The sequence below is a fragment of the Prionailurus bengalensis genome, chromosome D3 (assembly GCF_016509475.1).
Source record: "Prionailurus bengalensis isolate Pbe53 chromosome D3, Fcat_Pben_1.1_paternal_pri, whole genome shotgun sequence".
Taxonomy (NCBI): Eukaryota; Metazoa; Chordata; class Mammalia; order Carnivora; family Felidae; genus Prionailurus; species Prionailurus bengalensis.
This window is the reverse complement of record NC_057356.1, coordinates 10,377,405-10,400,306: the sequence shown is the minus strand read 5'-3', so window position 1 is coordinate 10,400,306 and position 22,902 is coordinate 10,377,405. Positions and strand designations below refer to the sequence as shown.

The following is a 22,902-nucleotide window of genomic DNA, read 5'->3' as shown; positions in this document are numbered from 1 at the left end:
GCGACGGCTGTGCTCCTAATCACTGAATACTGCCCCCTGCTGATCAGAGTCGCCCACCCCCGCCCCCCCATCCTTCAGCAGAAGGACCTTCCTACTTAACGTCCAAGATCCAAGCCAGGAGGATCTGAAGACTAGAGAATCCACATCTGCAGAGCTTCACATCAAAGAAGGAAGTTCCAAGCTGCTCGAACTTCACAACTCCAAACAATAAGTGGTGATTGGTTATTATCTTATTTTGCAGAACAGAAGAACGAGGCCCTGGGAGGCTCACTTCCTGGCTATGAAAATTCAGTATTCGACTTTGGTGTCCAAAAGATCAGGGTTGGAATCCCTGAATCTACTCTTGACGGGCAGCGTAAATTTGGGGGAACTGAGAACTCTCTGTCCCCTGTAGCCTCGGAGTTCTGGGCATGGTAACAATGCCTCCTTCGCAAGCCCTCTGAGGGTTACGGGCGATCACTTATGTAAGGGCAGATCGCAAGGTCGAGCCCCCCCCGTGACTGCTCTGTGACTTGGTGGACAAGGCTCCAATTCATTCGCTTCCCGTACGACCATGCAGCTCTGGGCTACAACCACTATGTGGCAGAGCTGGGATTCGAACCTAGCTGGGTACTCTTAGCTCACGGGTCTTTTTAGCAAGAGGATGACGGAATGTTAAAAGCAGGTGGGGAGCCTCCCCAGGGCAACAGAGACCACCCTGCGGTAGAGACCTGAGGCCACCGTGCAGGCTGTCAACAAGAAATGACAGCCTTGTGGTGCCCCACTGGGATGAAGGGTTCCATCCCAGACTTGCTGCCATGACGACCAGAGGGAGAATGTCCCAGAGCTGGAGGCTACTCGGTCCCAGGGCCTTGGAGTCTTCCGGGGACCTCTCCAGCCACTTGAAGACTCTCACTACCGGTTTCTAGGGTGTTTTAGCCTCTGAGCGTGCTCAGGACCAACATGAGCCTTTCTGCTGCCACCAGTCTGTTTCCAGAGGCCACGTCAGTGTTCGAGTAGAAACCCCAGTCCTGGGGAATGCACAGAGGCGGCTCGTGTGGCTGACCCTAGAAGGGATCAGGGTCTCTCCCCATAGAGGGGGAAATAACTGTTCCACAGGGCAGACACTGTCTTGGCCTCAGCCAGGAAACCACGCCCCAAAACACACACACACACACACACACACACACACACACACACACACTGACACAGATCCAGCAGAACATGGAAAGGATATAAACATCTACTTATGCAGCTCCCCTCACAAGGTGCCATGTTAAAAAGTTTTATTACACAGGGGGACCTGGGTGGCATAGTCAGTTAAGCGTCCGGCTTCGGCTCAGGTCATGATATCACAGTTCGTGAGCTCGAGCCCCGTATCAGGCTCTGTGCTGACGGCTCGGAGCCTGAAGCCTGCTTCAGATTCTGTGTCTCCCTCTCTGTCTGCCCCACCCATGCTCACACTCTGTCTCTCTCTCTCACATTAAAAAGTTTTATTACACAAAGCGATGACATATTATCATCTACTTCACTTTCAATAACCTTATAAAATGAATACCATCATTCTCCCCATTTTACAGAAGAAATTGAGGTTCGGAGAGGCAAAGTCACTTTGCCAAAGGGCACACAGCCATTGGTGGGTATCACGGTCTGATTCAGACCCAGATCTGCCTGCCTCCAAACCCCACCAACTTGACCACTGTCTCGCTCTCCATACCCACGGGCACCATGAGTGGGTGCTCAGTGTTTGTTGAGCAAACAATCAAAAACTAAACAGTGAAGCATCTCCCTACACCTCCGAAATGACTATTACATCTCTATTAAAATAAGTCTCTGTGTCCTGAATCCCAGATGGTTAGCGCAGGAAAGTCCCAGAAACATTCCAGGTTAACTGGAATTAACATACGTTAAGAGAATGGGTAAGATGTGGGGTATTTATGCTTTGGAGCATGTAACAATTAGAAGCAAAGGATTAGATGCACGTTTTGCAACATGGAAGGATCCGAAAAACACAGTGCTAAGTGAAAAAAAAAGTGGGCAACAATGAAATTTATAGAACCATACCATTTATATAAGTTAAAAATGCATATTTTGGGTTATAGAACCATACCATTTATATAAGTTAAAGATGCATATTTTGGGGCACCTGGGCGACTCAGTAAGTTAAGCGTCTGACTTCAGCTCAGGTCATGATCTCACAGCTCATGGGTTCGAGCCCTGCGTCCGGCTCTGTGCTGACAGCATGGAGCCTGGAGCCTGCTTCAAGTTCTGTGTCTCCCTGTCTCTCTCTGCCCCTCCCCTGCTCATGCTCCCTTTCTCTCAAAAACAAATAAACATTAAAAAAAAATTAATGCATATTTGGAAGGTGCACATACAAACAAAAGAGAAGTCCATTAAATGGAATAGAAGGGCTGCCTGTGATGCGGGGGGGGGGGGGCGGGGGGATGGCATATGAGGACGAAGAGAATAAGTAATGAAAAACTGAGACAGAAACCTTTAGGGATCAACAGTGGTCATGTGCTAGGAAATGAGAGAGAAAAAGAACTCCATTCTCAGCGCCTGGGCTACAACAAAAATTCCCTGCTAATCTACAAAGCAGATGAGTTCTCTGTGGAAAACTGAGAGGCTACAAATGAGGCCAGCTCTCCTCTCACTATAATCAGAAGCAAAGCCCCCTCCCGGTCACCAGCACGTGAGCACTACTTATTTTTCCCTGGGGATTGTTCTCCAGAGAGGCACGTGCTGTCCGGAAGTGGACACACGTCCAGACCCCTCTGCAGGTAAGACACCAATAATACGTAGGCCTGCCCGAGCCAGATAAACCCTCCCAAGGGAAAAAAAAAACAAATCTAAAGAAACAGCAGCAGGTCTCTTTCTGAGAGGCACAGGAGGCCTGTCATCGGTCTGAATGTTCCCTTCAGGGCTGAATCGTCTTGTTTTTGGCTTCTGGGACAAGCCAGTGCTGATGACTCCCTCTGGCCAGGGCCGGCCAGCCCTGGTGAACAACAGGACATCTGATGATCAGATGCCAAGAGCTCTTGTCTTCCTTCCTACCCAGCAGCCCTTCCCACAAGCCCCCTCCCCCCCGCCCCTCAGACCTTTGGGAGAAGTACTTGGCCAGACATCCCTGCCGGACACGGCAGCAGCAGCCACTTTCGGGGGCTGTATCACCTTTGCCAAGTCCCAATACGTTGCTTAGCCCTGGCAGATTAATCGAGCCACCGCTCGTGGAAGAAAAAAAAAAAATGCTGCCTTTTCCTCTGGGGAGAGAGGGGTGGTGCATTTTAGCAAGCACGGAATGAGCTTTTGCGATCTCCCTGAAAGGCCCCCGTCACTTAGCACACGCTGTCAGTCTTGCTTCTTAATCCACTGGCCCCTGGTGGCCGCCAAGGCCCCTCTCCTCATCCCCAGAATCTCAATGGCTGCACCAATGCCAAGAACAGGTCCTGTGTCCCAGGAGTGGGCCCTGGCTCCTCCCTCAACCCACATGTGATCCGTAAGTAAGACCTGTCTGTGCTACTGCAAAATAAACACACTAGAATCTGACCACCTCCTTCCCTGCCACCACGTGGTCTGCGGCCCTGTCACTGGTCCCCGCCCTGGTCTCCTGTCTTCCACCCCTGCCTCCTGCAGTCCCTTCTCCACTAAGAAACCAAAGCAATCATTACCAAGGTTATAAATTAGATCATGGCACTTTCCTGATTAGAATCCTCCCCCCAGAGAAAATCAAATCCAGACTCCTTGCCTACACGGGCAGGTCCTGCATGACCCGGCTCCCCAGCCCCCCGGTCCCCGGCCCCCGGCCCACCTCGTCCCCTCACTTTCCACCACAATTGTCTCTGCCTCTGCACTTCTGTTCCCCTGGCCTGAATCGTTCTGGCTCCTTCTGGAAACTCAACTTTCAATCCAAATGTTACCATCTCTAGAAGTTTCCCCTGGCCATCCTTTTTTAATAACAAAATTAACTTTCTTCCCCTACCCACCACTTGTCTTTCTGTACCTTGTCATACTGTTTCCTGAAATCATCTTGTTGATGTATTTATTGGCTTTGTCCCCCAACTAGACCGTAAGCTCCAGCAGGGCAGAGAATTATGTCTCACTCACTGCTGAATCCTCAGGGCCTACAGCACTGCCTGGCACATGGTATTTGGGACTGAATTGGTAGAAACCAGCGGTTCTCAAAGTGGGGTTCCTGGAGCAGCAGCAACCACGTCGTTGGAAATGATGTGTTAGGCACGCAAATTCTTGGGCCCCGTACTGGCCCCAGTAGAATCAGAAACTGCCTTAATAGTCCTTCAGGGGATTCTGACATAGGCTCAAGAGGGAGAGCATCTGGCATAGAACCATCTACAATCTCTCACTGGATCCCCTCTTGTGGCAAATGAGCAAATAACTGGCTGGGTGGTCAGTCTTGCCAGGGGAAGGGGAGAGGAGGGGAGGGAGGAGGGAGCCAGCCCCCTGCCCTTGACTGACCATTGGCTCTGCAGACCCAGGTCACCTTCATGCCCCAGAGCCACGCAGTGAATGTCAAGGCTGGGGAGGGCTACAGAAACCACGGTGTCCCTCCCCCCGAGCAGGAGAGCAGGTGACTGCCCCTCCCGTGGCCCCTCCCCCCCTGAAAGCCACGTCTCTGGTCTTGGAGAGTTCTACAAGATTCCAAGCATTTGACATAGAGGTAAAAGGACCTACTTGTCCTGGTTTGCCCGAGCCTCTTCCAGTTTGAACACACAGAGAGTCTGGCATGCCCAGAATCCTCTCTGTGCCAGGCAAACTCGATGGCTGGTCACCCTACCTGGGGCCTTGGGGACTCACAAATGCTTTCCCTTCCCAAGCCACTCGATATATCTGTACAGATGGGGTGGGGCAGGGCAGGAATGAGGAGAGGAAGAGAGCAAGAGAGTGGGAAGAAGAGGGAGAGAGACAGGCAGGGAGACCGGAGAGATGGGACAAGGAAAGAGGATTTTAAAAGGGTGGAACAGATGGGCGAGGGGACAGGGGCGGTGAAAAGGGGAGAGAAATCTAGACAGAGAGGCACTTGGGGACACGGCGACGCTACAGTGACGGAGGAAAAAGCTAACAGGTAGAGGGGGCCGGGGATAAGGGGCAGGTGGAGGGACAGAATGCACCACACAGATGCTTCGTCGGCAGCATGTCGCGTGGAAGGCCTCCCGATAAACTTGGAGAAATCATTTCTCCTCTCAGCAGCCCCGGCATGCCGCCCCGCCATCGATGGCTGGCACCAGAACCCGCTTACATAATCTGTTCTCTACTGAAAGCTGCTTCCATTCACAAGTCGCTGCCTGTCACTGTGTAGGTGCATTAAAGAGGGAAAAAAAAGGAAAAAAAGGAAGAAAAAAAAAAAAGAAAGAAATAGGCAACTGAATGAACTCACTCAGATTATATTGAGAGACGAGGAGACTCTCCCCCTCTGCTCTCCAAATAAACCCTCCACATCATGCTGCCGGATGGTTTTCCTCTCGTTGATTAATAGCAGAGGGGTGGGCAAAACCCCAGCTTCCGGGGGCATATGTCATCGTGCTCCCTAACCGGATTACTGAGCCGGGGGCTGACACGGCTCCATTACAATGAGATTTAAGCATGCGTTATGTCATTAAAACTAATGACAGCAAGACAATTACTTCGAGGAAACCACGGTGCCATCGCATACGGCAGCCTGGTGCCTTGGTGCAGCTGCATCCCCCACACTTCCCTGGCCCAAACGGAAGGCCAGTTGGGCTAAGAACCAACTCTGTTCTCTCAAACCCCAAAGGCCTGGCCAGGCTAGCAGGCTGGCTGGTCGCTGCTACCTTGCCACTAAGCCATCTGATAACCTAAGCCCCCCTGGGTCCTTCCTGCCTGAGAAAGAACTGCCCCCACTGGGGTGCTCAGAGGTTAGCAGGGAATGGGGTCAACACGGCGAGATCAGGCTCGTGCTTCTGTGGGCAACAGGGATTCAGTGGCAGAAAGGACACGGTGGGTGCTGGGGAGGCAAGAGGCCTGAATAGCACCCTGTTCAGCCCCCTGGGGGATGGTGAGCAGTGTTGGGGAGGGGGCCTTGGGAGAAAGCCTGAGGCTTGCAACACCCCAGAACTCTTGTAACTCCCACCTGTAACAGTGTTGCGCATTTCAAAACCACCCCTTTATCTATAGCAGGTGGAGGCTTGTGCAAACACACGTCTCAAGGCCCCGCCCTCCGAGTTTCTGATGGAGCGGGTCCAAGGTGCCCCCCGGGAATCTCCCTTGGCTTCTCTTGGGCATCAAGAGCTTGCTAACCCCAGCAGAAGGTGAATCCAGCAACATTTGCCTTTCCTGCCTTTTGCCCCCTTCTTTTACCCGCAGGCTCAGTATGTGCAGGCTCCACTCCCCACCCCAAAAAAGCTCCCCCCTCACTTTTTGGAAGGGATATTTCCAACTCATCTTCAGTAAAGTATACATGACGAAGAAGGCTGGATGTGTTATCCCATCCCAGGCATCTGCTTTTTGTCCAAGAGCAAAGGCCTGAGACAAAAAAGAAACAAAAAACCCAGAAACTTAAATGATGGAATTTCGGATGTCATTTAGCTGAGTGGAAACACCCCAAAAAGGGTGACTGTGGAAGCCCTCTCTCTGTACCACCCCCCACCAAGTTTACATTTTGTAGGCAGCCACTTACTTAATCTAAGTCCCAAAAGACATTGTGTCTCTGTTACCATTTTATTCCCAATACCCACCATGGTGCCAGGCATACTGTAAGCACTCAATAAATGGACAGCACTAGAGTAAGTGTCGATGATACTCCGTCAGGAGGAGACAGAGAGGCCCGTCCTTTGCCTGTAGCCGATCTGAGATGAAAGCCAAAGTCTACACTCTGCACCAATGACTCATCATAATCAGCACACACTAAGTGCCTACTGTATGCGGACCTCTGGCCTGGACCGTGGGCCAAAGATACCTCCTCAAATTGATCTGTCCCCTAGTCATCCAACTAAGGTTTCATTCATTTATTCATGCATGCATGCCTCTGTGCAAGTCACTGCTGAACAGCTGCTGTATGCTAACCTTGACTTTAAACGCTGAGATGCTGCACAGCCTTGGCCCTTAGGGATTTGGCCGCTGGCGCCTCCGGAGCCCTATGCAGGAGCACCATGGCAGGGAAGCAAGGGGAAGCTCAGTTCTCCTAGGAAAGATTCACGGGCTCTGAGCTGGTGAGTTGGAATGATTCAGCAAAAACCTCCCGAGGATTTGAAGAAACAAAAGACAGAGTAGTCAGTATGTGTATTCTCCTCCCAGACCCCCTCCTCCGGGGCAGGACCACCACACTCACAGGGCCTCTTTCCTCAGGGCCTCACAGGCTTTAAGGAAAGGAGGTCATTATGCCCATTTCACAGATGAAGAAACTGAGGTCCCGGGAGCCACCGGAAACTGCACAAAAACCACACAGGGAATAAGCGGGACTGGAAGCATCCTGTTTCCAAGCCCCGTCTTCACTCCCCCAGGGCCCCAGAGCTGCACAACTGGCCCACAGGATTCACCTTCCTCCATCTCACCCCCATCCTGTTTCAGTCAGAGGTGACTTCACCACCATCACCCCTGTTGCTAACGTATGTTGCCTACTTACTTACTCCTCCCAGGCTCAGTACTAAGTACTTTGCAAGCATGAACTTTCCACAGTTTTACATTTCCTTAAGTATCCTCACTTTACAAGTGGCAAACTGAGCCTCGGGGAAGTGTAGTGACCCAACTAGAAGGATCAAAACCCAAGGGATCTATTTTCAGAGCCCACACTCTTAGTCACCATGCTGTGCAACCTTAGCATACCTAACTGGGGAAACCGAGGCTCAGAGAGGTTAAGGGTCTTGCCTGAAGTCACACAGCAAGGAAGCACTGGGAGTCAGAATTCGAACTCAGGTCGTGGCTCCTCCCAGAGTCCCACCCTGCAGCCCCTCAGACAGCTAGTTAAGGAGGCAGAGCGGGGTGGGGAACAGGAAGGAGAGGGGCCTATTTCTGTGGTGCTTCCTTCACAGTCCCAGCACAGCAGGGCTCTCCATCCTGGGTGGCAGCTGAATCATTTAAGCTCGTTGGCTCCAGCCTACCACGACTGGGTCCTGGATTTATTTTTATCCCAGGTTACAGCCACAGCACTTCACAGAAATCTACCACGCTGTTTGTTTCTCATTGCCTTCACATCAACTCCTGATTCGTCTGCATTTATGACCAGCTCCCCACTCAAAGGGGATAAAGAGCAGAAGACAGGACCATATGTCATTGTGGTTTTTATTAGAAAGTCACAAACTCTCTATGACCAGCAATGGCGGGGAGGGGGGCGGTAAATAAAGAGTAAATACCACATCTTACACGTAAACGCCCAGAGCAGCCAACCTGTCAAGAACTCACAGCCTCGGACAGGTAGCCAGGATGTATATGAGCGGTATACCTTTCCAGGCAGAGCAAGCTGGGGAGAGTGACTTCCTGGGCCACGTTTTGGAATTGCAGAATCTCTAGCTGCTGCCTCCCCCCCCCCCCCCCCCCCCCCCCCCAGCGAGAAAGGCAATGTCTGCGTTTGTCTCCACAGCTCTGCTTCCCAATCACCTGCACAGGCTAGTGCCTAGAGAGGCACCACAGAACGTCCTCCCTCCACATCCGACCAGGCGAGGTGAGCAGGGGCTGCCAGAGCTGGGAGTAAAGGGATGATGTCTTGTCTTCATGATGGTCGATTTCTATGTTGCTCTGCCGTGATTTCCTGTGTGGTCTTAGACAAGCCACTTTCCCTCTCTGGGCCCCCTTGAAGGGGTTAGACTAGATCAGAGATTCCAAACCTGAGGTGCTCAAGCGGGCATTAGGGAGGCTCCACGGATCCCCGGGTGCTGTGTGTTTGTGGGAATCTGCATCTTTTCTGAGTGGAGGCTCTCAAAGGGGTCCTGGCTGCCACCCCTGGAATAAGTCTCTACAGAGCCTTCAAATGCTGCAATATCTGTACATCTACATATCTGAGGCCACAAATAAAGCAGACTCCTCTCCAGCTGAGCACAAGATTCTAGGAACCTAGTGAAGTTCCATAAGAGACCCCCATCCCGGCTCACCCCAAACAGGACCTCCTTGACACATGTGATAAATTCCCAAACACAGCACAAACCCTTCCTAGAAGCCAGCCTGCACATACACTCCTAATACACAGCCACAGAGCTGGAAGGAGCTGGAAGGATCTCTGGAGTCACCTAGACCAGGTGCCTCATTGCACATACGGGGAAACTGAGGCCCAGAAAGGGGAGGCAGAGCTGGGGCTGGAACCCAGGTCTCCTGGTCCAAGTCCAAGCCTCTTTCCAGAAGCTTCTGTCTCCCTTTCCCTGGTGCACCACAATGCACCATTTCAAATGTGATGGGGGAGGAGGGAGGGCAGCCTTTTGGATGTTAGCCACCCCCAAGGAAATAAGGCTGAGAAGCAGCAAGGAGATGTTTTCAAAGCACCCACATGTTAAAAAAACCCAGTCCCAGCTACCTCAGCTGGGCTAGCATCCATGTTCTGCCTGGCTGAACCGGTGGTTAAAACACTGAAATACTCCTGTACTAGATGGTGATGTTGCACTGAGGCCCCTGTGGCTCCCCTGATACTCTCCCAGTTCCCCGCAAACCTCTCCATAATCCAGCAATTAAAGGGTTAACACTCAGCACACTTGGGAACCCCCATTCCAGGGCCCCAGCCATTGCCCGGTTTGCCCAGTGATTGCCCAGTGATTGCCGAAGTTCAATATTTTAAATTTCACCCGTGGCCAGACCCTGCGGCTCCTCATCTGAACCAAATTTCTTCACGTCAATCATCACACTTGAGGCTTCCTGGGGAGGAAGCTAAGGCAACTTCCTCCTCAGAAGCGTGGGATTTGGCGGACCGAGTCTTTGACACTAACCACTGAACGGCCACCCCCGCTGCCTCATACGCTCTACCTGAGCAGGCACAGGTCCCAGGATTCTGGCGTCCCCACTTGGCTCTGGGGCTGGAGATAATCACTGAGTGGGCCCTGCCTCCATTTCAGGCTTGCCAATCTCCGGGGCTGATGTTTTATTCCTCCCACCACCGAGAACAAGAACCTACAGAGAAATTCTTGGGGGTACAGAAGACTGAAGTGGCCCCTGGGATAATAGTGAAGATGCTAAAAATAAGGACATTCACTTCCAGAAAGGTAGATGTAATCAAAGCAGAAAGCAAAGAGAAATCTCCTTTTGATGGGCCACAGATCAGCAGCAAAGGCATTTTAAAATTAAATGTGAGTTTCTGGATTCAGTTACAAGAAACCTCAACTTCCCACTCACTAACAGGTTGGCGCAGGCTTATCCCATCAGGATCTCAGATAAAGAAACTAGATCGGGGTTTGGTCTGCTCTGGAACAGATCCCAAGCCGGAAACTGGAGTCTTTCCCCAGAACCTGAACAAACCCTCTTCCCTTCTTTGCCTACTCTGAGACAAGCTCAGGATGGAGTCCCCCGGGCTGGTGCCAGGACGCACCCCCACACAATCACTTACAGGTTACACCACCTGTGAAAATAAAACATCGTCTGCTCAGCAGGCTGCTGGCTGCCCTCCTCTGGCCTGCCTGACCGCTCAATTCCAAGCAAAATGTAGTCCTTTCATGGCTCCCAGATCGCCCATCTCAGGAAGCTTAGAACAGCCAAGCTTGCAAAAATCACTACAGTTGAATTATTCAGCTGTACCTGGAAGACGGTAGCTTCTGGGCTCTGTCCTGCACAAGCCTCACCTCGTGTGCCTAGGTGACCCTCAGCAAGGGTTAACCTTTCAGCCTCAGGTGAGCCTTTCCCCTCCAGGGCCAAGGTGCCCACCCACTGGATCAGAACACTCAGAGACCCTCCATACAGGCTAGCCATCCCATGAAGGGTTAATCCACCCAGAGACCTGCTGGCTACTTTCAATAGCTTCTGCTGCAAGGGAGAGGGTAAAAATTGGGCAGAAGCCACAATTTTGATCGCATTGCCTAAAACAGGAGCGCATTTTACCCCCTCCCTGGGCACCGAGCCAAAATCTCATTTAGCTTTGGGGTGCCGCTTAGGTGATCAAACACTGCAGAATGTGGGCAAATAAATGTGGTCATTTCTCAACACTCCTCCCCCCCCCCCACCCTCTATCCCACCAGCTCATGTACACTCCTCATCCCCACTGGGATCCCGATACCCCCTAGCCCGTTTACACAATTGAGAAGAATAGCACTTACCACCACACCAGAGGATTGCAGAGGGAATGGGTGAGCCAAATTCTTGCCAACTCCTCCCTTCCCTGCCGGGTGGGAAGATGCTAACTCCCGATGACTTGATTTGAAAGCTCAGCGGAGGTGCCTGAAAGAAAATTGTTCATTTGATTCCCCTACTCTTCCCAAAAGAAAATCAAAGCACCAACACACACACACACACACACACACACACACACACACACACACCAACGACCCCTAAATCATGCAGGACCAAGACGAAAAGAAATACCACTGCCAGAAGAAGAGAAAACTCAGACCAGTCAGTGGACAAGGCAAAGACAGTGGCTCCCTCAGACTGCCCTCCACATGGATGAAGGTTTTTCGCTCCGAGCCCTCTCCCCCCCCACCCCTCTTCCTCTCTATTTCCCTTTCTCTCTGTCGTCCGCGTCCGCGTAGGCAACTCCGGGCTGCTGGCAGTAGACGAATCAATTGCTTCTCCAGTGCCTGAATCAGTGGCAGCTGCCACCACTGCTGCAAAACCCTGTGTGAGCGAAGGAGGGGGCAGAAGCTTCCCGGCGCAGGGGGAACCGAGCCGCCCTCCCACCCGTGATTTATGTGTGGGGTGCCTGGAGAAAGAAAGGTTGGAAGCCAGGAGGAGAGGTTGGGCGCACCAGAGATCCCCGCTGGTCGAACCGGCAATCAGGAGATTGGCGATCAGCACCGCGGACAGCGCTAAGATGCGGCGGGCGGCGGAGGGATGGGCGGGAAGCGAACCCTCCGGCGGCGAAGTTAAGTTATTGGATGGTTAGAGCAGAGAAGGGGGAGTAGTGGGAGGCGGGAGGACGGGACTTCTCGACATCACCACACACGCCCCCAGACCTTCATTGCTCCTCTCTGCCGGAAAGAGTTTGACCCCAGTGTGGGAGCCTCCACGTGGTTTTTACCCCCCAAAAACTCAGCCCAGCTGACCTGTCCTCACCCACATTACTTCGGATTTCTGACCTGCATCTTGAATGCCTCAGAATTCAGAGCATGAAAGGCTTAGCAAACGTACATTTCTAAGGGGGTTAGTTGAAAACGCATTTGACAGATTTCTGGGAACCAGTTCTAGCCCCCATACAACCCTGGGGGGCTGCTAGGATCCCATAATCCATAAACTGTCCTACAACTCAAATGTCTTGACAGAGGGAGAAAGGATGTGGCCAGGATGCGCCAAGCCTCACCTTTCAGCATGTGGTGTGAGCGGGATGAACTTGGGAGATCATAGGAGGTCTAAATCGTGCAACTGAGCCTCCCCCAAAGACCCATCCACAACAGATCTGAAGCGAAATCCAGAAACAAGAAAATAAAATCATTAGAAGGAGAAACACAGGGGCACCTGGGTGGCTCAGTCGGTTGAGTTTGCGACTCTTGATTTCAACTCGGATCATGACCTCGAGCCCCACATCAGGCTCTGTACTGACAGCTCAGAGCCTACTTGGGATTCTTTCTCTCTCTGCATCTTCCCTGCTCTCCCTCTCAAAATAAATAAACACACAAAAAATTATATTAAAAAGGAGAAATATACAGAGAAAAATTTATTCCCATAGCTTCCAGTGTTCCAGATCTCAAGGGCCCTATTCCTGCTTACTACGGGAAAAGGAAAGGCTATCTCAAGCAGATAGCCTTCGCTGTTTAGAACAGCGAAGTGAAGAAGAACCCTCTCTACTGGGGACCCTTCTAAAGTGTCCCACTCAGATGGCCCAGACTGAACTACCACATTTGTCACTTAATTCTCCCCTTGAAAAGTAAGGCTTAAAATGTCAGAGTTTTAGAGATCATTTAGAGCTTCACTTTATAGATGATCATGATCATAATGATCACAATGATGGTGATGATGATGATGGTGGTGGTGGTGACCTTGATGGTGATGATGGTGATGATGGTGATGATGATGATGGTGGTGATGATTACAGTGGCAGCGGTAGCAACGGCAGCTATCATTTATTAAGAACGGACCATGCACCAGTCATTCTGCTACAAAGTTCACAGGTATCATCTCCTTCAATCCTCACCATGACCCCTTTGAGGGTATTATTACTCCCATTTTAAAGATGAGGAAACTGAGCCTCAAGAAATTAAGTCCCTTGCATAAGGTTACACAGTTTAAGTGGCAGACACAGAATCCAAACCCAGGGTTGTTTGATTCCAAAGCCCATGCTGCAAAATGACTCTCTCACAGTCAAGTTCAAATACATTCTATGGTTTTTTTGGCAGGATCTCACTGAATCTTTGCTGGGAAGACCCGATGACACAAGTTCAATCCCCTCACTTTACACATGGGGAAAGTGAGGACCAGGGAGAGGCAGGGAGTTGCTCAGACACAAAGAGCTAGGAAGTTGCAGAGATGGGTCTGGAACTTAGGCCTTTCAGGTTACCAGGGCCTATGTTCCAGCACCTAGGACAGCGCCCGGCACATTGTAGGCCCTCAATAAACATCTGAAGAGTGATTCAAAAAGATGGGGATTAAAGTCACACAGGACACTGGTGGCAGAATCAGGACCCAATATTTCCCAGGTCTTTTGGCTCCTGGTTCCAAGGAATAGTCTACCCTACCTCACAGCTTCCTTGGGGATTAGGTACATATTCTGAAGGGTCTGTCTCTAATTCAGATCTCCCTGAGGAAATGAAAATAGCTACCACCTGCTTAAATTCTTAGACACCTACTGTGCACTATGCTAAGCACTTTACACTTTACACTCCAGCTTACACAAGTGCGTGAGGTGAATGCTATTTATTTATTATCCATTTTAAGATGAAAAGACTGAGGCTCAAGCAGGTGGAATGAAACCCCAAAGCTCACAGTTAGACAGTGGCAGAGGCAGGGTTGCAATCCTAGGTCTGTCTGACCTCAAGGCCTGTGTTTGTGCCACCCTGTTAGTTTTTTTTCCTCAAACTGGGCCCCCTGGAGGCCCCTGATGGAGTGAAAAGGAGGCCTGAGTTGCCCCCCACATACATCCTGGTTTCAACTAGAGCAGCTGTGCTTTTAAGTATTTTGCATACTGGGCACCTGCCCAAGCCTTCACTGAAACACAGGGCTTTGCAGCAAATTTTAAAAACGATAATATGGTTGAAACCAGAGCTCTGCACCTTTCCTGATGACCACGCCATCTAGGAACTAGCCCCACCTTCTCTGGGGATTTTGCCCCAGCCTCCACGCTGCGCTGGTCACCATCTCTAAACCCTTATTCTGTTCTGGGAGCTCCTGGAGAGCTCTTAGTTCAAAGAACCAGCTGCTGCTGTAAGTTCCGACAGATCTGCAGCAGGGAGGTACCTCGAAACCAGACAGCTCAAGGCTCAGCCCAGCCAGGCTCTGATCCTCTCACGAATGGAGCACTGCCATGCGATTTCTCAGGGTCCCAGATTGAGCAAGCTGTCCCGTCCTGTCCTTGCTCTGCTGGGGCCAGAGGCAGCCCACCAAGCCTCTCAGTCACCCCCAGGGGGGATGGGCAATGATGGTGATGGTGACAACTATAACCACAAAAGCTACCCACTATGTTTTGGCAGATTCATGGGCACTGCCCAGGTTGTTCATGCTCACGACAAGCCTAGGGGTTAGGGTGGTTATAGTTTTATTTCCATTTGACAAGTGAGAACACTAAGATTTGGATGCCTAAAGCAACTAGCTTGAGGCCACTTCCTTCAGAAGTGGAATTGGGATTTGAACAGAGGCCCTTGGAGTTTATAACTATTATGCTACATGGCATCCCTAATTATAATGATCTCTCCCATTTATTTTTGGTGTTTATTATTCACCCAGCGACATGCTTTATCACTCCAACACTATCCATCACTTAGTACAGTGAAGTTTTACCCATCTTAGAGATGAGGAAATTAGACACAGAGAGGTCAGGTGACCTGCCCGAGGTAACACAGCTAGGAAGAGGGGGAGGCTCAGGGTGTGAATCTAAGTACTTTCAGGCCCCAGTGTGATGTACTGTCTCCCAGCAAGACGGGTACTGAGCGGGCGGGCAACCAATGCTCCCATTTTACTAGGCAAGTGGGGCAGAATAACGGCCCCCAAAGATGTCCACGTCCTAATCCTCACAAGTGGTGAGTATGTTGCCTTATGAGGCAAACGAGACTCTACAGGTACGATTAAGTTAAGGATCTTGAGATGGAGAGATTATCCCGGGTCATCTGGGTGGATACAATGTGATCACAAGAATCCTCATAAGGTAAAAAGGGAGGAGGAGGGTGGGGGTGATATTGGAGTGTAGGATTGAGAGAGAGAGGGAGAGAGAGAGAGATGAAGGTGGTAAAATGCTGGCCTTGACGTTGGAGGAAGGGGCCACAAGCCAAGGAATGAGAACAGCCTCTACAAGCTGGAAAAGGCAAGGAAACAGATCCACGCCCCGTCCCGCCCCACCCGAGCCTCCAAAAAGAGCACAGCCCTTCCCACACGTTGATTTCAGGACTTCTGACATCCGGAGCTATAAGATAATAACTCTGTGTTGTTTTAAGCCACTTGGTTTGTTGCCACCTTTACAGCAGCCACAGGGAACCAATAAGGCCTGTCTCCCAGAGGGACCTATGATGAGAAGTCCACAGCAAGCAGCCGTAGGCATCACGACTGGGCCAGAGGACCCAGTGCTTCACTCATAACACAGCCGTTCTAAACAATACGGTGTGCGCGCATGTATGTGTGTGTGTCTGCGTGTGCACACGCATCTGCACACACGTGCACATGGATGAAGGCCCTACAACAGAAAGGACTCGACCTCAGGGCGCCAGCCCGACCGCCAGGCCCTGTCGCCAGATGGCGCTACCGGGGCACGCGGCGCTTTATTCACTCCCTCCTTCTCTTTGTGAGCCCCTGGGGAAATGCCATCACCAGGAACACAAAAGGGAAGAAATGTCACAGGGCAGCTTTCCAGGAGCACAACTCACCACCAGGGATCAGTCAAAGACAAAACAAGTGAATGGAACAGAGAGACAGGAGAGCAAGAAAAAGTGAGAGAGAGAATTGCTGGGTCCCTGAGACCAGCCTACGTTCCCCGACAGATCCCTTCCCACCGAGAAAAGAGGCAAGTCTTGGGGAAGTGCATTAGCCCCCTTAGGAGAAAATAGGGTAATTACGGAGATGATACTGCAGGACTTGGCCAGGCAAGCTTTTATGACAAGTCAACAAGTATTACTTATTAATCAGTCAGTTCGGTGTCACCAGCAAGGTACCGCGGGGGGTGAAAGAAGCCTGGGCTTGCCTTCCGGTGCTCTGAGCTTGATTCTTGGCTCTCCCACTCACCGGCTGTGTGCCCTTGGGCACGTCGGCTGCACGCTCTGTGCCTCAGTTTCCTCAACGGTAAGATGGAACTATAATACCTTCCTCACCCACTTGCCAGCATGGGCAGGACGTTTCGTTGAGCTAATGGACACAAACGAGTGTCCCTTTCTTCCTCAACGAGTCTAGTTAAGCATCCAGCCCGGAATTACCATAGGTGCTGGAGAAAGGGCATTGGCAGAGACAGAATGATCGAACGGTTACAAGGGTGAGGCTGCCTAGCTTCCAGGCTGGCTCCACTACACACACACTGTGGCCTGGAGGAAGTTGCTAAACCTCTCTGTGCCTCAGTGTCCCCATCTGTAAAGTGGGGGATCATAACTGTACCTCCTCACATGGTTGTCATTGGGATCCCATGAGAAAATATACATAGAAGCACTTAGAATGGTGCCTGGGATATGGGAAGCCCTATGTGTATCATTTTTATTTATTACTTTCATTATTGGGTGATTATTATTGATGAGATGCATTTTCCAAAGGGTGATACACGTTGGACCGAAATGCAAAAGATGATGTTAGGTGATATGAGGATACGTATTTTTTTAAGGTTTGAACGTTACGTTTTTTATTTTTTTTAAGTCTACTTATTTTATATTTTGAGAGAGAGAGAGCAGGGGAGGGGCAGAGAGAGAGAGGGAGAGAGAGAGAATCTCAAGCAGGCTCCATGCTGTCAGCATAGAGCCCAATGCAGGGTTTGAACTCATGAACCATAAGATCATGGCCTGAGCATGGGGCGCCTGGGTGGCTCAGTCGGTTAAGTGTCCGACTTTGGCTCAGGTCATGATCTCACAGTATGTGAATTCGAGCCCCACAGGGGGCTCACTGCTGTCCTGCCAGCACAGAGCCTGCTTTGGATCCTCTGCCCCCCTCTCTCTGCCCCTCCCCTGCTCATTCTGTCTCTCTCTCTCTCTTTCTCTCTCTCTCTCTCAAAATAAATAAATAAACTTAAAAAAAAAGAGTTGGACGCTTAACCGACTGAGCCACCCAGGTGCCCTGTTACATATGTATTTTAAGGTGCATTAGAAAAATATTATATTTCCATTTCCAGTAGCAACATAATGTTTTCTTTTTTTTTTAAATTTTTTTTAATGTTTATTTATTTTTGAGACAGAGACAGAGTGTGAACAGGGGAGGGTCAGAGAGAGAGGGAGACACAGAATCTGAAACAGGCTCCAGGCTCCGAGCTGTCAGCCCAGAGCCCGACGCGGGGCTCGAACTCACAGACCGCGAGATCATGACCTGAGCCGAAGTCGGCCGCTTAACCGACTGAGCCACCCAAGGTGCCCCAACATAATGTTTTCTGGTAAACAAATGTACTTAAGTTGATATAGCACAGGGCAAAACTAAGTTGGCTTTTCTCTTTTCTTTCCAGCATGTTGATGGCATTATCTGCCCGGAAATCAGCCCTCTAGGTGTGCTGGGTTCACCTGCCTCCCCTCCCCTTAGTGACTGCATCTCTCAGGGGGCAGCTGTAGTTATTCCAATAAATCCAGAAGCAAAGTCTTATGCCAAGAAAATAAGGGAAGAATTTACTATCTTCCCTTTCCCAGGTCCCCTCCAGAATCTGCTTCTGGTCTATAAAGAAGAAATAACTAACAGTTGCTGAAGGGCGACCGTATGTGTGTCCCTCACCTGAGCTCCTGCAATACACCTAACCCTCTCCCTGGGTCCAGCCCACGTAACCGGCCCTCCCATCACACTGGATATTCCGAGAACCGGCTCAGCCTTGTGCATCTCTGAGCTCTCGGGGCCCAGAACCGACTTGATGTCTGATCAATGCTGAATAAGTAAATCACCAGAACTATTGATGCCTATTTCTCTCACCTTACTGTAATCTCGGGCAGGGGGACTGTGACCAGCCGAAACCGCGTGCGGTTATAAACGGACTATGTCAGCGGTTCACGGGATCCCGCAAGGAGTCCCGTGTCTTCGAAACGAACAACTTTACGAAGACCTGGGCCAGGTCATCATCCCAGATGATCAGCTCCAGAGTTGCTGGCCACAGGGAGAGAGCTGAGCAAGCTGGGAGAGGCTGGGAAACCTGCCTGGGTAAGATTTGAGCTGGTCGCATTTGGGCAAGTGGGGAAAGGAGTAGAGAGAGGAAAATCTGCTTGAGAAAAAAGCTTGGGCATCCGGACACCCGTCAAGGCATTAAGGATGGAGGAGGCTAACGTTTGATGGGAGAACCTACATTTCCAAACGTAGCTTTAAAAGCTGTGACGAAAAAGGAATGAGTCCAGAATGAGGGGGTGGTAGGCACGTGACTGGAGGAGGCGAGGTCAGGAGACGCAGAGCTATTTCCTGTTAGGTCTTTCAAAGCACTCCTCCAAGAAGACCCTCCGGCTTTTCCCCGCAATGAACAAACCAGATTCTTCAATTCGGTTGCCCATCTGTCAACATCTCCTGATCATCGGCTAGTGGTGGGAGGGAGCAGAGTCAGAGCTGGCCCCTCATTTAGTGGCTGAGCTACTCACCAAGCTCCTAGCAGAATGGTTGAAAGGGAGTTGGCTTTGAGCCTCACCTCTTCTACTCACTGGCTGTGTGACCTTGGGCAAGTCACTACACCTCTCTGAGCCTTAGCATCCTCGTCTGTAAAATGGGATAAGAGTAATACCGACCTCATTAGTTTATGGGATCATTCAATGAGATAAAACATGTAAAAGGCTTGATATAGTCTTTAAAGTGCCTGGCACATAGTAAGTGCTCAACACATCAGTTGCTGTTGTTACTTTATTATTATTTTTTAAGTTTATTTATTCATTTTGAGAGAGAGAGTGCAAGTGAGAGAGGGGCAGAGAGAGAGAGAGAGAGAGAGAGAGAGAATCCCAAGCAGGCTCCAAACTGTCAGCGTGGAGCCCGATGCGGGGCTTGAACCCACAAAACGCGAGATCGTGACCTGAGCTGAAACCAAGAGTCACTCAACCGACTGAGCCACCCAGGCGTCCCTATTACTTTATTATTATTAGTCATCATCATTATCATCATTCATCCGTTTTTTATCATTACCATCTGCCAGATGCTGGGGATACTCTGAAATGAGTAAGACTCCACCCTCCACACAGGCCAATGGGAGGGAGAAGAAAGAGACCCCTAAATGATAAAAGAGAGTGGCGACCACTATAAGAGAGCCACGAGAAGCATGCCATGGGGAAGACACATATATTTGCGATGCGAGTGCGGTGTGGAGAGGAGGAACAAGGCTACCTCTGAGGGAGGTAGAGGGAGACCTCGGGAAGTGGGTGGGTGGCGGGTGGCAGGGGACACGCCGCGTGCCCAACCTCTCAGTGCCCCGAGTGTTTCTCCCTCCCTACTCCAGCCCTTGCTCCAACATCTGGGGACCATCTTTCCTCCAAGGAGATTTCTCAACATCACACTTACGTAATCCTAACATGACACGACAGATATCCAGCAGGCTTGAAAAAAGAGAGGCTAGCTCTCCCCATGAATCTCATTTGGCTAAGCAGGCAAGGCAGTGAAAAGTGGCATAGAAATGGCGGGGGACCAGCTTGCAGGCAGCGGACTAGTGGTCAGATTAGCTGGCGGGTAGAAGTAAATTGTCACAGCCTACCCGGAGGGTGACGTAGTCCTACATGGCCAAAACCTTAACAATTATATACACTTAACCATCTGACCCATTAGACTCTCTTGAGGAATTTAACCGAAGGAAATAATTACATGTGTAGACAAAGACTGACATCACGGCGTCACTTATAATAGTAATAGACTGGAAACCACGTGAATGCCCAGGAAGAGGAGGGTCATTTAAATAAACTGGGACACAGTCCGTATTAGCAGAAGTGAAACAGCCCCACGCTGTCAGAGTCTTGATGTAACCCTGTCTCCATATTTAAAAAAAACCTACAAAATTGTATATGTAGTTTGAGCCCACTAGTACACAGGGTCCTTGGGAAGACAGAAATGCAGGAAAGACCCTTCTGCATGCACCTCCTATCCCTCCTTCAAAGCCATTCATTTAGTCACTCAACAAACATAAGCTAAGGACGGCCTTACATGCCACATGCTAGGGATACAGAAGGACGCAAATGTGATATCATCCCTTCTTTGGCCAAGTTCACGTCCTTCAGGGAGATCTCTCTGATTATACCAGTCCAGACTGAGGTTCCCCTTTCTTGATCCCTGGTAGTCCCCTTTCCCAAGACATCAGTTAACTTCCTTACATGCAGGATATTGTCTCATACTTACAGCATCCCCGGAGAGTAAATCCTAGGATTGATCTCCATTTCCCAGATGAGAAAACTGAGGCTCAGACAGAATAAAATACTTGTTCAGACTCACACATCACCACATGACCAAGCAGGGACTCAACCCACGCCTGTCCGACACCAGACCCTACGCCCTTAATTAAGCGCCGTGTTTGTGCCAAACAAACACTTAAGGACTTGCTTGGGGCTGGCACAGAGCACCTGTCCGCGCTCCCAAGACCCTTTTCTGACTCCTCCCGACACAGCTGGACCCTCCTCTTCTCTGCCCCCAGTGCACATAATTCAGTCACCGTAACAGCCTGTCTCCTACCATGATCCCCAGTGTGGAGAGGGGGAGACCTCTGACCATCCTAAAGTGCACGTCTAGTTACCATAAATGGTTCGTGCCAGTAGCGAATGGGATTCTCTAAGGAGCCCCATGCCTTCTGGATAGTGCTATCCATGCACAAGGTTAGAAGGACATAGACTAGACCATCATTCCAGAAGATGAGTGTCAGAATTGCTAGCTACAGCCTAACAGTTCCTAAGGACAGGGCACCCCATCTGTCTCTTATGTCCCTCACACAGGGTCTGGCACAGGATAAATACCAAATAAAAAGTGGCTACATGAATGAATGAATGAATGAATGAATGAAAAGGGGCACCATTTTTGCCAGCCATTTATCTCCTGGATGAAAGGTTCTTCCTCTGGGCTGGATGCCTACAGTTCGCTGAGCCTTATACCATCATTACCACACCCAGGAAACTGCAAAGAATTTGGGCAGATATTCAGGCCACCCGTGCACTCAACGGCCCCTCTCGTGGCCCCAACCACATGGAAGAGGAGTCTTGGAGAAGGAGATGAGGAGTGAAGGCTGCATATCCCCTGCCCGAGCTGATGCTTCTAAAGCTGCAGCCCCATGGAACGCTCCCGCTCACTCAGACAGCAAACCCAGGAACCTCGCGCCAGCCCTCTCGAGCACAGGAACCAAAGAGAGAAAAAGCCTCAGGGGACACAAGTCTGGCTGCATTTGAAAATGCCTACTGGTTTTTCCGGGAAACCAGATAAGTTCCAGAGGGTACTTTTCATGAGCATTTGTATGCCATTCTCAAGCTAACCTTGAGGGGCAGCAAAACAAGATCGTTTCTCCTCATTGACGTACCCTGATAGTCCCCTAATTCATTGCAGGAAAAGGAAGCAGAGGTTCTCAGCCTCCCTATCCTCCTGTAAAATGTTTATAAGGATGAAAGGGGATTGAAACATATGAAAGGGGGCTGCTGGATGGCTCAGTCGGCTAAGTGTCCGACTTTGGCTCAGGGCATGACCTCTCGGTTCGTGGGTTCGAGCCCCGTGTCAGGCTCTGCGCTGGCAGTGATATTCTTTCTCTTCCTCTCTCTCTGCCCCTCCCTCGCTCTCTCAAAATAAATAAATTTTTTAAAAACTTAAAAAAGGGGCGCCTGGGTGGCGCAGTCGGTTAAGCGTCCGACTTCAGCTCAGGTCACGATCTCACGGTCTGTGAGTTCGAGCCCCGCGTCGGGCTCTGGGCTGACGGCTCGGAGCCTGGAGCCTGCTTCCGATTCTGTGTCTCCCTCTCTCTCTGCCCCTCCCCTACTCGCACTCTCTCTGTCTCTGTCTCTCTTTCTCAAAAATAAGCATTAAAAAATTTTAAGACCCTTTTTATTTTGTAATGATTTCAGATTTACAGAAAAGCTGAGTCCCCCATACCCTTTGTCCATCTTCTCCTAATGTTAACATCTTACATTACCATGGTACCTTTGTCGAAACTAAGAAATTAGCGTTGGTACAATACTGTTAACTGACTTCCTTTGGATTTCGCTAATAGCTTTTTTGGTTGCTCTAGGCTCTGACGTTGCCTTCAGCCATCACATCTCTTAGTGTCCTCCAATCTGTGACAGTTCCTCAGTCTTTCCTCGTTTCATGACCTTGACACTTTTGAGGAGTACTGGTCAGGTATTTTGTGGAATGCCCCCCACCCCCCCAGTTTGGGCTTGTCTGATGATTCTCAGGATTAGGCTGGAGTTGTGGATTTGGGGGGAAGACTCCCATGGAGGTGAATGCCCTTCTCATCACCTCCCATCGATGGGGTGGGGGGGGGGGGATGGGGAGGGAGTCCATAATGTCAACGTGACTATGTCTCTTTTCCAGCCACATTCTTCAGATTTGCAATGATCTGAGTCTTTCTGGCCAGCATGGCTGTCCCTCTAC

At 50.4% G+C, this 22,902-nt stretch overlaps 1 protein-coding gene across 5 annotated transcripts in view; it reads right to left on the bottom strand.

Moving 5' to 3' along the window:
* The window catches only part of RPH3A (rabphilin 3A), a 273,122-nt gene that overhangs the window by 92,988 nt on the left and 157,232 nt on the right, over positions 1-22,902 (bottom strand). For 3 of the 5 annotated variants that reach the window (XM_043557653.1, XM_043557656.1, XM_043557657.1), the window contains exons 1-2: positions 11,443-11,569; positions 11,178-11,298 (exon numbers count right to left, since the gene is read on the bottom strand). The gene's annotated coding sequence lies outside the window, so the exon portion shown is untranslated. Of the gene's footprint in view, positions 1-11,177; positions 11,299-11,442; positions 11,570-11,824; positions 11,950-22,902 lie in introns of those variants that run through there. The other 2 variants (XM_043557654.1, XM_043557655.1) reach the window with 2 other exon arrangements.